The sequence below is a fragment of the Antechinus flavipes genome, chromosome 2 (assembly GCF_016432865.1).
Source record: "Antechinus flavipes isolate AdamAnt ecotype Samford, QLD, Australia chromosome 2, AdamAnt_v2, whole genome shotgun sequence".
Classification (NCBI taxonomy): domain Eukaryota; kingdom Metazoa; phylum Chordata; class Mammalia; order Dasyuromorphia; family Dasyuridae; genus Antechinus; species Antechinus flavipes.
Genome location: NC_067399.1, coordinates 194,113,395 through 194,130,859, shown reverse-complemented (window position 1 = coordinate 194,130,859; position 17,465 = coordinate 194,113,395).

The following is a 17,465-nucleotide window of genomic DNA, read 5'->3' as shown; positions in this document are numbered from 1 at the left end:
TGAGAGCAAAGACAGAGATTAAATAGATGTGTATGTCCTCTCCACTATCTTGGCCAAAAGTCCAGGCTGAACAAATTAAAAGCCAGAATTGAGTTTGCCATAAAAAATATCAACTGGCTCAGATATTCAGATGATGCCATTCTGATGGAAGAAAATGAAGAAGAATTAAGAAGCCTCTTGATGAAATTGAAAAAAGAGAGTATAAACTTGAAGCTTAACATATGAAAAAACAAATAAAGTTTTGGCAATTGGTCCCATCACTTCTTGGCATTTAGAGAGAGAAGAAATGGCAGCTGTTTTAGACTTTATATTCTTGGTCCCAAAGATCATTGCAGAAGGTGATTGTAACCATGAAATTAAATAATGCTTGCTCCTTTGAAGAAAAGTCATGGCAAATCTGGAAAGCATACTAAAAAAGCAGAGGTATCACCTTGCTGACAAAGGTCTTTATAATAAAAAATATGATTTTTCTAATAACAATGTATGACTGTGAGAGTTAACACTATACAAAAAGCTGAAGCCAGCAGAATAGATGCTTTCAAACTGTGATTATGGAGAAGACTTTTGAGAGTCCCATGGAAAGCAAGGAGTTTAAATTAGCCATTACTTGAATTAATTCAGACTATTTATTGGAAGGCCAAATGCTGAAGTTGAAACTTAAATGGTTTGGCCACTTTGTTGTTTGTCCTTCAGTTAGAAGATGACCAACAAACATTCTCAGGATAATGTTTTGACTTCTGTCAGAATTGTATTTAAGTGAAGCAGAGTTGCATAAAATCATCATCCTCATACTTTTTTCTGAAGCCATTGAAGTCCAGTGGCAAGATAAAAGTCAAGACAACTGGCGATAACCCAGGATGCAGTGGACGATGTTGGTGCTTTCTGTGTCTGAACAAACTCATAAGTGTTCCACAATTCTCTACCTTCATGGATATTGGGTCTTCACATATTTGGGGGAGACATCTGCCTAATTCACTAATGGCTTTGCACTTTTCGATAGCCCTCCACCTAATTTTGTCTGATTTTGCTGATATGGTTTTATTTTATTTATTTTATTAGAGTTATAAGGGAGAGGCAGGTGAGATGTGGACCAAAGATGAATGAGTAGCAAATTCTCACATCAGAGGTAGACCTCCATGAATACACCATACGTGCTTTTGGTTCCAGAATGACAAAAGAGGACTCATTGGAAAAGACGCTGGTGTGGGGAATGATTGAAGGCAAAAGGAAAATGGAATGTCAGAGGATGAGATGGATAGAGAATGTCAAAGAAACAATGAATAAGAGCTTGAACAGACTTTGAGAGATGGGGAAGTATAGAGGACCTGGCATGCTGTAGTTCATAGGGTCATAAAAAATCAAACAAGATTGAATAACACCACCAACAAATAATGCTGGTGTTCTGAAGTAATCTAGTATCAGCAATCTGGGTTTGAATCCTAGTTCTTCATAGCTATGTATTGTAGAACTGTCACAGGATCAGAGAAGAAGAAATATGCTGTTAGTTACAAAAAACTCCAATCTGATATAGATCAAGCTATGATTTATCAGCAACAAACTAAAGAACCTGGAAAAAAGGCAAATATGATGATTATCAGAACTGATTTGATGAAGGATAAAGACTTAATCAAGTTCAACTGAGTGTGGTGCCTAAAGAAACCACATGCAACTTTGATGTTGCTAAAGAGTCACAATGGAGTTTGATGGCACTCAGTAAAAACAAGAAAAAAGATGGTTTAATTGAGAACAACTTATTCAAGAGAAAGCTTAACAGAAAGGTTTAAATATTATCCTTGAATTGTAGTTTGATTTGGACAAAACAGGTGATGATGTAGTAGAAAATGATTCAAATAATATTTAATGTCTTCTTCATTTTTTTCAGCTATAAAGTTTTGAAGTTGGATTAGACCAAGGATTACTAATCTGATTTTTGGTCTCTATGCCTGTTGACTTTAGGCAAACTTTCTTATGCCCTTATTCATAGTTAAAAGAAATACACTCTTACTATTTAAATAAGCAATGAAATAGAATGTTAATTTAATTTTCTTAAACTTTAATTCAACATTTATAAAAATTGTTTTCTTTTAAATCCAGATGTTCCCAAAACTAACTATACTACTTTTGAATATGTCTATAGGATGATATGGTTATTTCTTATAATACCTGGACAACTTTTTGTATCTTTTGAGGATGTGTATAACTAGGTTAAGAGCTTAGATGATATTTGAGGTTCATTTGGACTCCAAATATTGTTACCCATGGAAGTCACAAATTTAAAAGCTAGTAAGGAGGGCTGAAACAACTGATAGACGACTAATTAGAGGGAGGAGGAAAAGCCCCTAGAAAACAGATAAAAACCTCAATAGAGCAGTCTCAATTGGTTGGGGTCATTCAGTGCTAGTACTAATAATGCTATGTACCTCAATGACTGCGGCAGAAGTCATTGGATTGATATTAACAATGATGACAATGAATTTTCAGGCAAAAGTTAGGTGACATTCATTGTCCCTTTTCCAATAAAACTGGGGAATATATACTCTATTTGCATAAAAAGATTATTATAAAGTAGTAAAAAAAAATTTAAAAACTCAAAAAACCCATGGTAATTCAGTGATCTAGAATGTACACATGTATTTGGAAAAGCTGCATTTCCCAGCTCAGGAATCATCTCTTACTAATCCAGCATTTTCATTCAGGGATGATTCCTGAGTTGGGAAATGCATCTCACTTGTCCTACAAAGTGCTTTCAGAATCAATAAAAGAAAAATATTTGAAATGAATTCAAAGAACAAGAGAAATATTACTCTCAATTTTCCAAAACAAGATAAACAAACCACGAGATCTCCATTGAGAAGTATGTCTGACAAAAGAAGAACTAAATTCCTATTCTCACTGCCAGAAATCAGGCATTGATTTAAATTGAGAGCAGTTTCTGCTGAAATAATAACTGATGAACCCAAAGTAATTACTAAACTGTGTATTTTTATGCCTACTAATCAATTATAACAGCCTTCTTTTAGAGTTAATAAATAAAACCTTTTTGAGACTCACTGAGTTAGACTAAGTCAAGAATAAGTTGGGTTTTGCTATAGGACATCTCACTCTAATGCACAACAATTTTCCCTTTGAGAAGCTGTGAGAGTGAATTGAGCATGCTCCATTTCTCTTCATCAATGTGATCTTAGAAAAAAGTACCTATCAGAGTGAAGAAGAAAGTGTTGTAAAATCTTATATTGACTGGAAATGAGTATGTGAGTACTGCAAGGGAAATTAAATTATCTGTCATTTGGCAGTCAGATTTATTGAGTATAGAATTGCATGACCAACTCTTTGCTGAAAGTTTGAACTTTTCTACTTTGGCCTTTTGTGCTCTAGTGCTGTGTTTGAAAAAGCAGCCTCTGAAGTATAAATTCTTTATATGTCTCTATCAGCAGATTAAGTTCCTTGGGATTAGGAGTGGTTTCTTTTTGCCTATTATAGCCTCCGGCCTCAATATAGTACTTGGCATATAGTAAACACTAAATACATATGTGGTGATGGTTGGACAGCATAGTATATTAAAACTCTGACATGGTAATAGCAAACTCTATAGTTGTCATGGTCTTTTATATTTGTTCTGAAATGTTGGTTGAGTTCTCTGCAATGTTTCCTATGTGAAGAGTTTATGGAAAAGAATCATGTATGATGAGGAAGTATTATCAGAATAATAACTCACATTTATGTAGCCTTTTTAAGATTGGCAAAGTGCTTCAGAGACATTCTTTTATTGGAGCCTCACAAAAGCCCATGGGGTAGTACAAAGAGAAGAATATTGGCTTGGGAGTCAGAAGATCTGAGTTTAAATAATATTTTACTATGTAATCATAGTAGCAAGGAACTGGAAATTGAATGGATTTCCATTAGTTGGGAAATGGCTGGATAAGTTATGATATATGAATATAATGGAATATTATTGTTCTATAAGAAATGACAAGTAGGCAGATTTCAGAAAAATCTGTAAAGACTTACATTAATTTATGCAAAGTGAGTAGAACCAAAAGAACAATATACACCGCAACAAGATTATCTGATGATCAACTGTGATGGTCTTGGCTCTTCTCAGCAATGTGGTGATTCAAGACATTTTCAAAAGACTTGGGATGGAAAGAGCTATTTGCATCCAGTGAGAGAACTATGAACATGAATCACAGAATAGTATTTTCACATTTTTTGTTATTGTTTTCATGTTTTTTTTTCCTTTCTCAGGTTTTTTCACCTTTTGATCTGATTTTTCTTGTGCAGCATGACAAATGTGGAAATATGTTTAGAAGAACTGCATATGTTTAATCTATATTGAATTGCTTGCTATGTAGATAGGAAAGGAGAGAAGGGAGAACTGAGGGAGAAAAATTTGGATCATAAGGTATTGCAAAGGTGAATGTTGAAAACTATCTTTGCGTGTGTTTGGAAAAATAAAAAAAGCTATTATTAAAAATATCATCAACAGCAAAAACTATTTAAATGACTCTAAACAAGTCCCTTCCCTTCTTGAAATCTCAGTCCTTTCATCTGTGCACACTAGATGGCTTCTGAGAGCCCTTCAAGGCCTATTTCTATTTTTGATTCTTAAAGGTAGGTCATATTGATTTTGTGAAGTAGGCACTTTTGTTATTTTCATTTTATATATGTGAAAACTGAGGATCAGTGGGGTTAAGTGATTTGTCTAGGGTCAGGTTAGCCATAAGTTTCTAAGAAAGGATTTGAGCCTAAGTTTTCCTGACTTCAAGTTGAGCACTCAAGCCACTGTTTTGCCTGAGGTATAGGGTGTGCTCATATCAATGAGATCATGAATCCAAGTTCCTGAGCACAGAATGAAGGTGATGCTATCTTCCCAAATACTATGCTAGCAGTTACAATGGAAAGAACACTAGATTTGGAGGGAGAGAGCATGGGTTGGTTGTACATATTGTTCAGTCATTTTTTACTTCTGTCTGACTTTTTATAACATCATTTAGCATTTTCTTGGCAGAGACCAAAGTGATTTACAGTTTTCTTCCCCAATTCATTTTATAGATGAAGAAACTGAGGCAAACAGGATTAAGTAACTTGCCCAGAGTCATACAGCTAATAAGTGTAAGCTGGATTTGAATTCATGAAGATGAGTCTTCTCTAACTCCAGACCTGGCACTTTATCCACTGTACCACCTAGTTGCCCCTGTTTATACATAATGAATATTTAATAAATGTTTATTGATTGACTGAATTCCTGCTCAGCTACTTATTTCCAACAGAAACATGGAAGAAGTCATTTTCCCTTACTAGGTCTCAGTTTCCTCATTGATAAAAAGATAGGGTTGAACCAAATGATCTTTAAAATCATTTCAGCTCTCTATTTAAATCTTAACCATTTTAGCCTCTACTGAACTGCAATGGTTTCTGATTTGTTTACAGTGACAGACTTTCAGACTGAATGTCTGTACTCTGAGGACCAGGGTAGCTGAATTCATAAAAGATTATCAATATAATCTTGGCCACCAAGGGATAAAATTTTTAGATTTAGGCAGCCCATGAAACTAAGGGATGTGTGTGTGTGTGGGGGTGGGGTGGGGAGTGGGGGAGTAAAGATGGACTGCAACCTGTCAAGCACCAATACCAGTGAAATCACCCAGTTCTTTTGAAATATTGAAGAATATCACATAGCACTTTCAAGAAAAGATTGGCTGTCTCCCTGTCAGGGCTCTTTTAAAGGAAATTTCTGCACTGTACTGACTGGGAGATTGAACTCAATGACCTCAGAGGTCCCTTCTAACTCTGTGATTATGAAATGTCAGGTCACAAGAAAGATTCATAAGGAAAAGGTCACAGTGAGATGACTTTTCAATTTGGGCACCTTTTAACTGGGTAAAAAAAGAGAGCCCAAGCCACAGTTTCTTCTTCCATTCATTTAATGCTTTTAGGAATCTTTGCTCAGTGCGTGAGAGAGAGGGAGTAGAGATGCCTATAGTATATGAGTAGAGCTAGATGGCGGCTAAAGTCCCTTGTTCTCAAATTCTGTGATCATACGACTTCCCTGACTTCTTTAAGAAGAGCAGACCACTTTATTCTCTTTCTGCTTGGGTAAGTAAGTTATCTTGGCTTGTCAATTATCTTGGTTCTGATGTGTCAGGTAAGGAGGAGGGCTATGCCTTTAAGAGCGACAATTGTCTGTCTCTACTAATAGCCTTAAGACAGGAACCCATTCTATTTGGCCAGTCTTGCAACAGGATGGCAGAGCTGACAATGTTGCTGGCAGCAGCAAAACCCTTTAATGTTTTAGGAAGATGTGTTGCTAATAGCCTTGCTTTCCTGCTTGGGTTACCCTACAAAAAAAATCCACAAAAATCCACCAAGGTAGAATTATATCCATGTCTCTTTCTTCCAGTTGCCACAAGAAAATCAACCAATCAACAAACATTTATTAAATTCTATTATGTGCCAGGCACTGTGCTAAGTTCCAAGTAAACACAGGTTTTATTTTTCTAGCCTTAGTCAGCCTTTACAAAGTAGCCTGGGTAAGATCCCATGACTTCAGGCTCCTGGGTAAAGGTCCCAGGGTGGCAGGCTACTTAAAATAATAATAGATCATATTTCTGCAGCACTTTACAAAGCACTCTCCTTCCAACAACCCTGAGAGGCAGGTGGTACCAGCATGCCTTTGGGAAATTGTACAGTTCTTTTAATGACCTCAAGCCTCTCCCAGAAACAATGGCTCATCTTTTTAAACATCAATTTTCTTCCAGTGATGGTGTATGATTGTGAGTCATGGAACACTATAGCCCCTGGAGAATTTGAGTTGATGATCACCCAAAGGGCAATGGAGAAGCATATAGTGGGTATGAGCAGGCTGAAAAATTATAAATGAAGAATTGTTAAAGATGAGAGGATTAAAGGATGTTTATAAGAGAAAGATGTATGTATAAACACTGGCATGCAGACACAAATGTGAGAATTTGTGAATACATACACACATACACACAGAAACTTGGGGTAAGATGTTTTGTATATCAAGACTTGATGAATTGCTTACTAGCAGTGAGAACCAATTTATTAGATGGAGGAGAGGTGTTTGATTTGTACCTGGAAAAATATTACAGTGTAAGAGTGAGGACTAACCATTGGATAGTCCACACATTCTACCAGTATTCAAATGATTTTAGAGAACTAGAGGAAAACTCCCAACACAAAGAGACACTTTATCTTACTCTCTGGACTTAGAGGAGATTACATACCTGCATAAATTGTGACTTGTATTGTTAAAGGGGTTATTTACATTATTAAGACTATGGATCCTTCGAAATATCAAAGTAAGATCATACATTTGGAGCTGAAAGGGATGTTCGAAGGTGCTTAATCTCCAGCTTGTTAAAATGTGATTTATGACCCTATATGAAGTCTTGTAATTGGGGCTGCAAAATCATGATTTATTATCAGTAAATGTTAATTTGTATACCTATTTTATATACCTGGGGTCATATAAAAATTTCTTGGGCAAAAAGGTATGATGAGTGGAAAAAGTTTAAGAAGCCCTGATCTCATTCAACCCCTATTTTTACATATGAGAAAAGTGGAGTAACATGTTAATTCAGTTGGTAGGGCACTGGCACTGGAGAAGGATCTGAGTTCAAATCTGGTCATAGACACTTACTAGATGTATGACACTGGGCAGGTGACTTACCCCCAATTTGCCTTCCCTCCCAAAACAAACAAAAATACATATGAGTACATGGAGGCCTAGACTTGTTAAGCAGTGCATTCAAAGTCACAAAGTTTTTATATATCCAAACCAGAATTTGAACCCATGTCCCGTGACTCTGAGTTTAGCACTCTTTCCACTGTACCATGTATTTTCTATTACATGAAACAATCCTAGAAAGAGTACATCATTTACTCATCCAGCAAAGGTTCTAATTTGAAACAACATGTTAGTTTAGAATAGAGTCTTAGCTCTATTCAACAATGAGATGATTCAAACCAGTTCCAATTGTTCAGTGATGAAGAGTCATCTACACCCAGAGAGAGGACTATAGGAATTAAGTGTGGACCACAACATAGCATTTTCACTCTTTTTGTTGATGTTTACTTGCATTTTGTTTTCTTTCTCAGGTTTTTTTTTCCCCTTCTTGATCTATTTTCTTGTGTAGCAAGATATAACTATACAAATATGTATATATATATTGGATTTAACATATATTTTAACATATTTGACATGTATTAGACTACCTGCCATCTAGGGGAAGGAGTGGGAGGAAGGAGGGGAAAATTTTGAACAAAGTTTTGCAAGGGTCAGTGTTGAAAAATTACCCATGAATATATTTTGTAAATAAAAAGCTTTAACAAAAAAAGAAACAGCATGTTCTTACCATGTTGTGTTCTTTCTCCTATTCTATAGTGCCTTCTACTCAGGGTTTTAAGATTTAGAGTTAAATGAGGTCTTAGAGACTGTATATTCCAGGGTCTTTTTTTAACACATGAGGAAATTGAGGATCTGACAGGTTAAATGATTTTCCAAGGTCATGTTGATAGTAAGAAGCCAGGATCTCAAGTCAGAATCTCTGCTTCCAAGTCCAGCATCATTTCTAATATATGATGTTTTTTCCTACTTGTATTTCAATATTTTCCTGCTTCTACCAAAACTGTTACCACCACTACCATACCTAATTCAATAAATTCCCTACATAGACCATAAAAATGTTTAATTTCGGCTGGAAGCCATCCAATTTGGGTTTATCATTTGCTTATTTCAAGTACTTTATAAAGAATCAACACACATGCACCCCATGTACATTCATAAACACACATCTAGAATCTCCTTTCCCTCAAACACACACACACACACACACACACACACACACACACACACACACACACCCTAAATGTGGCAGGAAGTACTGTACACCAAGACCTGCTGAGTTGCTGACCATCAGTAAAAACTGATTTATTAAATGGGAGACAGTTGTTCAGGCTGCAACTGTTACCCAACATATGCAACCATGAAGCTCCATCATACCTGTCACTCTCAAACATAGCTGTGCAGGGCTATAATTAGAATAAAAGCCAAATGAAAATCGAGCCTATAAAGCCACATTAAGAAAGAGTAACTCATTTATTCTCTATGGAACTTTAACCCTTTCAGAACTAGTAGGCAGGAATTCTGCCAAAGGAATCCATCCTTTAGAAAGGAGACTCAATAGCATATATTTATGGAAATATGTATAGAGGAATCACACATGTTCAACGTATATTGGATCACTTATTGACTGGGGGAGGAGATGGAGAAAGGGAAGGGAAAAAAATTAGAACACAGGGTTTTGTAGGGGTGAATGTCAAAAATTATCGATGTATATATTTTGAAAATAAAAAGCTTTAGTTTAAAAAAAGAGAAAGGAGTCTCAAAACTTTCTTCCTCTAAGCATAGGGGTGGCCTTTTAGTCACTGGGTAAGCCAGAAAAACTAGTAGGGAAAAACGGTCTATGTGAAACAGCTTTAATGGCAAAGGGAAAACACTCCATATCAACAAAGGCTATGTTTTCCAAGCTTTATTTTCTGAATCTAATGTAGCATAAGCTTCTTGAGGGCAAGAGTTGCTTCTCTTTTTCTCTTTGCAGCCCTAGTCCATACCATAGTGTCCATCATGCAATAGTCACTTAATGACTATTTAATTAAGTTGTTTTTTTATCTGAAGTTTGGGGCAGAGAGGTGGTACAATAGATAGAACATGGACCCTGGATTAGGCTGGGCCTGAGCTCAAAGCTAGCCTCAGATACTTGTGGTTATATACACACATACTCACAGAAACTTGGGGCAAGACGTTTTGTATATCATGACTTGATGAGTTGCTTAATAGCAGTGAGAACCAATTTAATAAATAGAGGACAGGTATTTGAATTATAACTGAATAAAATATATGGCCTGATTAAAGCATAAAAATGAGGCTTAACCAATGGATAGCCCACATGTTCTACTAGTATTCAAATGATTTTAGAGAACCAGAAGACAAGTCACTTACCCCCAATTGCCTTGCAAAAATAAGAAAGAACATATATTAAAAAGTCAGTAGATCAGCAATGCCCAGTGGTTACAGATTTATTAAGTGTCAAAGTTGGAATTCAAATTGTACTCTTTCTAACTCTCAAAGTTTAGCAGGCAGTTCACCATATCCTGTTATTTTTTCTGGCTGACAGAACCCAGGGGAAAAAGAACTCAGAAAATGGATTTTTTAAAGGATTCTACATCAATTCAATTTTCTGAATATATGTATAAATGAAATTTTGTTTAGCACTGTGGTGAGGATACAAAGGCAAAAATAGAAAGGACATTTATTAACTACCTACTGTGTGCCACACAATTATTGTGCTTGGTGTTGGGAATGAAAGACAAAAATTAAGTAGTCTTTGTCCTTACATTCTATGGTAGGAAATAGTATGTATGTATATATGTGTGTGTATATATATGCATATATATGTGCAAACATATATATACATGTATGTAAGAATGTACTCATGCATAATTTTCAAAATAAAAGGTGATTTTTGTTAATAACAGTTGAGATAATTAGGAAAAAAAACCTTTATGACCAATAGAAAGTGATATTTAAAGCCTTGAAGGAAGCTAGAAATTTTAAGACTGAGAAGAGTAAAGGGATTTTATTCCTGGTTTGGGGGGACAGCTAAAATGAAAGTAATGAAATACCCTATAAAAAGAATGGAGCGCAAATCAATTTGGGTATAATGGATAGTTCATGAAGTGGAGTAATAAGTCTCGAAAGGTAGTTTGGGGATAGGTGGTGAAGGGCTTTCCATAACAAATGGACTTTATGTTTGATCTTGGATATAAATAAAGAATCACAGAAGTTTATTGAGTAGGGGAGAATTGATGGTCAGATCTATGCTGTAGGAAAATCACTTTGGTATCTGTGTGGAGAATGGACTGGAGTAGGAGAGATGAGGTAGGGTAATTGATTGGGAAAAATAGTTTGGGCAAGAGGTGATGAAGACTTGAACTAGGATTGTAGGTTCTGTAATTAGAGAGAAAAGTACAGATGCTAGACATGTGACAAAAGAAACAACAGGTAATTAAATGGATATTTGAAGTGAATAAAAGTAAGAGTTTGAAGATAACACCAAAGTTACAAATTTTGGTGGCTAGAATGTTGGTACCTTTAAGAGTAATAAAGAAATTTGAACGAGGGATGGGGTTTTAGAGAAAAAATGAGTTCTATTTTTGGACATGTTGCATTTGAAATGCCTTTGGGAAATCTAGTTAGAAATGTCCAATATGCATTTATGAGGTATGGTTGATACTCAAGTGAGACTCATGCTGGATATATGGATCTGGAAGTTACCTTCAGAGACATAATAATTAAACCCATGGGAACAAATGAGATTACCATGTAAGTAAGTGTAGAATAGAAGAGATCCCAGAATAGAGGCTTAGGGTTTACCAACATTTAGAAAGCATGATATAGAGAATGATCTAGCAAAAGATACTAAGAAGGAGTAGCCAGACAGGTAGGAGGAAAACCAGGTGAAGTTACTGTTATGTACACCTAGAGATTAGATGATCTTCATGAGTTGCTATGACTGGAGTTCATTGTTTTGTTGTAAATATTTTTGTGTTAAGCCTCTTTTCAGAACTAGGCCAGCCCTTGCAAATTGTTGCCAGATTTTACTAGGTGATTTTCTAGCTTTTTAGTTGCTGTTAGACTGTGCTCAAGTGGCATAGACTTCAGGAATCTAAAGTCACTTTCATGCCATGATCAAGAATCCAAGGAAGACATTGACATTGGTTCCATATTTGTTTAAATTAATATGAATATTCCTAACAGTGACCAAACCCAAAAGCCCAAAGTAAATTGTAGAAAAAGGGCTTGTATTGGTATTCTTAAATCATGTCTGATGCTCTTTGCCATACATAAGAATGTTTGGATTGAGATTCTTATATCAAACATATGGACTTTGCATAAAATAATCCACATTGCCTTTTTCTTAGCCTAAACATCATTGTTTAAAACCTTAGTTGGTATAATATAGAATGTTTGATTCATGTAATTAAAAAAAAAGGAGCTGTGGAACTGTACATTAATATACATATTTGTACCACTTTAAGACCACTTCATTTAAAAAAAAAATCCAAATTTGATTAACCAGCAAATTGCCAAAGGATCCAAAAGGGGGGAGGGAGTGATTTTTCACTTTTATAATAATTTGTGTCTACAATTTCAGTTTCTTTATATAAAAAGAATGCTTTTGTTGATATCACTTTCATTTCCAAATATGTCATATATTCCCAAATGGTCATGTATTTTGTTTACAATTCTATGTTACTCCCACAGTGTGCTGCTAGGAAGAATTTGATGTATATGGGATCTTTATTTCTTCTTCAATTTCCATATGGCATATCCCTAGAAGTCTCTTCTAGTATTGTTTAAAATACTACTAAATATATTAAAAATAAATTTATTCATTAAAAAAAGAAATACATCTCTTTAATAAAATAAGGCATCTTTCTATACATCTTAGCTGTGTAGCTAAGATCTACACAGGATCTTACCTGTTCCCATCTTCCTTTTGCTAGAATTCAGCATACCTACTATGATAGTGTCATTCTTCTACACTTTCACCTCAGACACAGAGTTAATTGTATTTTATTTCTCACACCTATTTGTGCCAGTATTAAGTTTATTTCCCCAATTTTGATGAAGCCATTTTGGCATAAAAGGTGAAATTCTTTTTTTTTTAATTCATATAAGATTATTATTTTTAATAAAAAGCCTTTTATTTTCAAAACATATTCATAGGGAATTTTCAATATTCACCTTTGCAAAACCCCAAATTTCAATTTTTTCTCCTTCCCTTCCCTCTACTTCTTTTCCTGGATGGCAAATAATCCAATATATGTTAAACTTGTGCAATTCTTCTATACCTATTTCCACAACTATCATGCTACACAAGAAAAATCAAATGAAAAAGGAAAAAAAATAAGAAAGAAAATAAAATGCAAGCAAGCAATAATAAAAAGATGAAAATACAATACTGTGATCCACATTCAGTCCCCACAATCCTCTCTCTAAGTGCAGATGGTTCTTCATCATAAGACCTTTGGAACTGGCCTGAATCACCTTGTTGAAAAAAGCCACATAGATTACAATTAATCATTGTATAATCTTGCTGTTTCTGTGTACAATGTTCTCTTGGTTCTACTCACTAAAAAGTAAAATTTTTAATAGCAAATTCCTTCAGATTAGTTTGCTCAAATTAATTATTTTTTAAAAGAATGGCTGTATGGAAGAATTAGCTTACTGATTAATCCTGACAGGCTGGAAGAGGAGGCTTAAAATAACAAAATGAAATTTGATCAGCATAAATACAAAGTTTTTTACTCAGGGTTCAAAAAATCAACTAGCATATTGAACCATTTTCAAGAAGTTCTATTTAACAAACATTTATTAAACATCTAATATGTATATAAAAGGAATGTGTACTTTGTATCCATAGGTGCTGTGCATACAGAGAAAAAAAATGAAAGATTCAGCTGGTCTGGGCAGGAAGGATGATGATGGCATCAGTTCACATGGCCTGATGATCAGTAAAAGAAACATCTGTAGGTGAAGTTAACAAGCTGCTGTCATACTTCAGAGATTTTCTGCTTTTTATATTGCCTTCGCATTAGGGTCTGGCCCTTAGCAAACGAGTATAGATTGTGACTTGAAGGAGGTAAGAGACCTGAAGGTGAAACAGGTCCCTACTTAAGAAAAGCAATGAAAATGCTATAATTACCTATCATCAAGTTCTTTAGTAGCTCTTCTACTTAAAAATCAATAGCTCCCTCAGGCTATATAGATAGCAGATCCCAACATCATTATCAATGACACAGATGTACATTATTGGTCTAGTATAATCTTGTCCCAAAGCAGCTCTCAGTTCTGAAAGTCAAGTCAAATTAGTTTCTGTGCAGTTCAAGTAGAATTCAGATCTCTAACACAAAAGGTGAATGAAAATGCTCTGGATATTATTTCTGTTTCTTTTATTTAAAAAAAATCTATTTTATTTTCATATATTCTCTCTCTCCTACTTCTATGACAGCAATAAAAGCAAAATCTGTTATAAGCATGTATAGTTTAATAAAACAAATTTGCACATTGGCCATGTCCAAAAAAGATTCCTCATGTACTTTGAGTCTATCATCTATCTCTCTGTCTGGAGCTTTGTTATGAGTCTCTAGAATTGTTGTTGGTCATTTTGCTGCTCTGAATTCCTAAGTCCTTCAAAGAGGTTTTGAGAATTGTTTTTAAAAAATATCTTTTGTCTCAATTTCTTATTTCTTGCTTTTGTTCCCTAATTCTGAATGCTTTGTGAAAGATTCCATTTATGTTAATAGGAGTTAGACTTGATAATGATAGATACAAATCCTTATTGAAATGATATCAGGGACTTTAAACGAAGTTTTTTCTTTTAATTTTTTTAAATGAGTCGTTTCTTTTCACAAGCATTTTGAAATTTCACAAATATTTGACATCAAATTAAAATACCTCTAAGAGAGTGACCCGAACCAGAAGGGTTCTTTTTCACTTGGTGATGTTATTGCTGCTACTATAAATCCAATAAACCAAAGTTTCAGTCATTTATGTGACTGATGTTTTAACCAACTCAGAAGAATAAATTATCCTTTTCAACTAAGTTTGATTTAAAATAAGAATTGAGGTTATTGCCTTCATTTTCTGCCTACTTGCTGCAACCTAGAAAAATGTTTGTATTTTTAGCCAGAATTTGAAATTACAGGAACTATTAAATTATTCAAAATATAATTCTCTTCTTTTTCCTTCTTCCCCTTCTTTGCTTCCTATTCCTTTTCCTTTTCCTCCTCTCCTTTTTTAATCTTCATTCTTTGAAACTTGAAGTCAGTCTCTCTGATTGGAACTATTAATCACAATTTTAAAGGTAATCTAAAAAGTCTGGGGGTCTCAGAACACAAAGGGAGTCTATACATCTCAGAACTATGGAATTTGCAAGCTGGTATGGACCCTAGTGTTTTCTATTGCAATGTGTGCAATAAAAGTATTCTTACTATAATTTACATGACAAATAGTTATTCAGCCTCTGCTTGAAATCTTTAACAAATCGAAAGTACCTATCTTTTAAGACTAACCATTTAACTCTTGGATAGGTGGTATTGTTAGAAAGTTTTTTTAAATGTTGGACCTAAAACTTTCCTTTATAATATCTTTGCACTGTTCCTAGTTCTTATCCAAATAGAACAAGTCTAGTTCCTCTACCCCATCTTCAAATATTTGAAGATGGCTATCATATCATTCCCTGAGTCTTTTCCTCTCTAGTTTAAGAATTCTTATTTCTTCCTACTAAGACTCATTTGAGATAGACTCAAGGTCTTTTCCTATCCTGCTTGCCTTTTTTTTTCTGGACAGTCTCTAGCTAACTAATATCCTATGGGTCCAAAATTAAGTGCATTACTCCAGATGAGGAAGTTAGAGCACAGTGATATTCTATTACCTTCCTATTCCTGTTAGCTAAATCTCTCAATGCAGACCAAGATTGCATTAACTTTTTGAACTGCCACATCCCACTGCTGACTCATCTTGACTTTATAGGCTCTTTTATTAGTGTTTTCTGAGCTACATTTAAAAAAAATTACAGGGAAAAACAAATCAGTTATTCACTATTCTGGTAATCGAAGCCATTTTGCCCTTAAACAATCATCTTATTGGTTTTTCAAAGTCTATGACCATGTCATTTGCCTCTTAGTCATCCCCAGTGGAGGAACAGAGCTGTGTAATTGCAAGTTTGCAATTTTATAGTGTTTAAGATTTGAAAATGTTGTATGTTCATGATCCTATAGCACAGTACGTCAATGTATTAGTGCTTGTTAGGTGCTCACTATATACCAAATATTATGTGCTAAATGTTAAGGATACAAAGAAAGGCAAAAACAGTATCTTACTCTCAAGCAACTCACATTCTCATGAGGGAGACAATGTTGAAATAATTATGTATGTACCAGATATATAAAGGGTGGATTAAAGGTACTTCAGAGAGAAAGCACTAGTAGGATGGAGAAGCACAAAAAACTCTTTCAGAAGATGTGATTTGAAGTGAGACTTGCAGGAAGGCAAGGAAACTTGGGAGCAGAGATGAGGAGGGAAAATATTCTAGACATGGGGGACAGCCATCACAAAGGCAATAAGGAAAGAGCATTAGTGTTTGGAATATTTAACAGGCTGAATGATAGAATATGAGGAAAGGCATAAATTTGTGGTGGGAAGGAGCCATGTTATGAAGAATTTTAAATGTCAAACAGTAGATGTTCTACTTTATCATAGAGATAACCACTGGATTTTATTGAGCAAAAGTCAGAAAGGTGAAATGATTATATTTATACTTTATGAAAATTACTTGTGAAGTAAATGAAGGAAATGAAGAATCCTAAGTCACAAGGAGACAAATTACAAAAGTCTAAGTGAAAGGTGATAAAGGTGATAAGGCAGAGCCTATGTTTGTGGAGATGGGATATATAGAAGTTATATCCAATGTGGCAACAAATTGAAAGTGTGAGGTAAATGTGAAAAATTGAGGATCACATTGAATTTAGTAGCGTGGGTAACTTGAAGGATAATAGTGCCTTAGGTAATAATAAGGGCAGTTCAATGGTAGACAAGTCTCTAGTTGGAAAGATTCATCTTCTTGAATTCAAAGATGGCTTCATACACTTAGGAACTGGGCAAGAGTGGGCAAGTCACTTAACCCTGTTTTCTTCAGTTTACTCAATTGAAAAGTGAATTGGAAAAGGAAATGCCAAACCACTTCAGGATCTTTGTCTAGAAAACCCCTAATGGGGTCATGAAGAGCCAAACATGACTTAAACAATACAACAGCAAGTAATAAGGAAGTTTGGAAAGAGCAATGAGAGTGGAGAAGGGGAAAGATAATAAGCTACATTTTGAACAGTTAGTTGAAGGTGCCTGTGGCCCATCCAGTCCTAGATGCCCCAAAGACAGTTTATTAAGCACAGTACACAGTATACCAAAGGTGCTTAGTCAATAATTATTGGCTAAAATAGTGGTTGAAAGTGTACATTTAGTTAAGATAGCTCTAAGGTACTACTACACACCTCTCAAACACACAGGGAAAGATAATGATGAATACTGGAGGGGATGTGGGAAAACTGGGACACTAAAATATTGTTGGTGGAATTGCAAACTGATCCAGAGCTATGCCCAAAGGGCTATCTAACTGTGCATACATTTTGATCCAGCAGTGTTTCTATTGAACCTGTATTCCAAAGAAATAGTAAAAAATGGAAAAAGATTTATGTGTGCAAAAAAAGTTTGTAGCAGCCCTTTTTTGGCATGGAAAGGAACTGGAAACTAAATGGATGCCCTTCATTGGGAGAATGGATAAATAAGTCATGGTATATGAATGTAATGGAATATTATT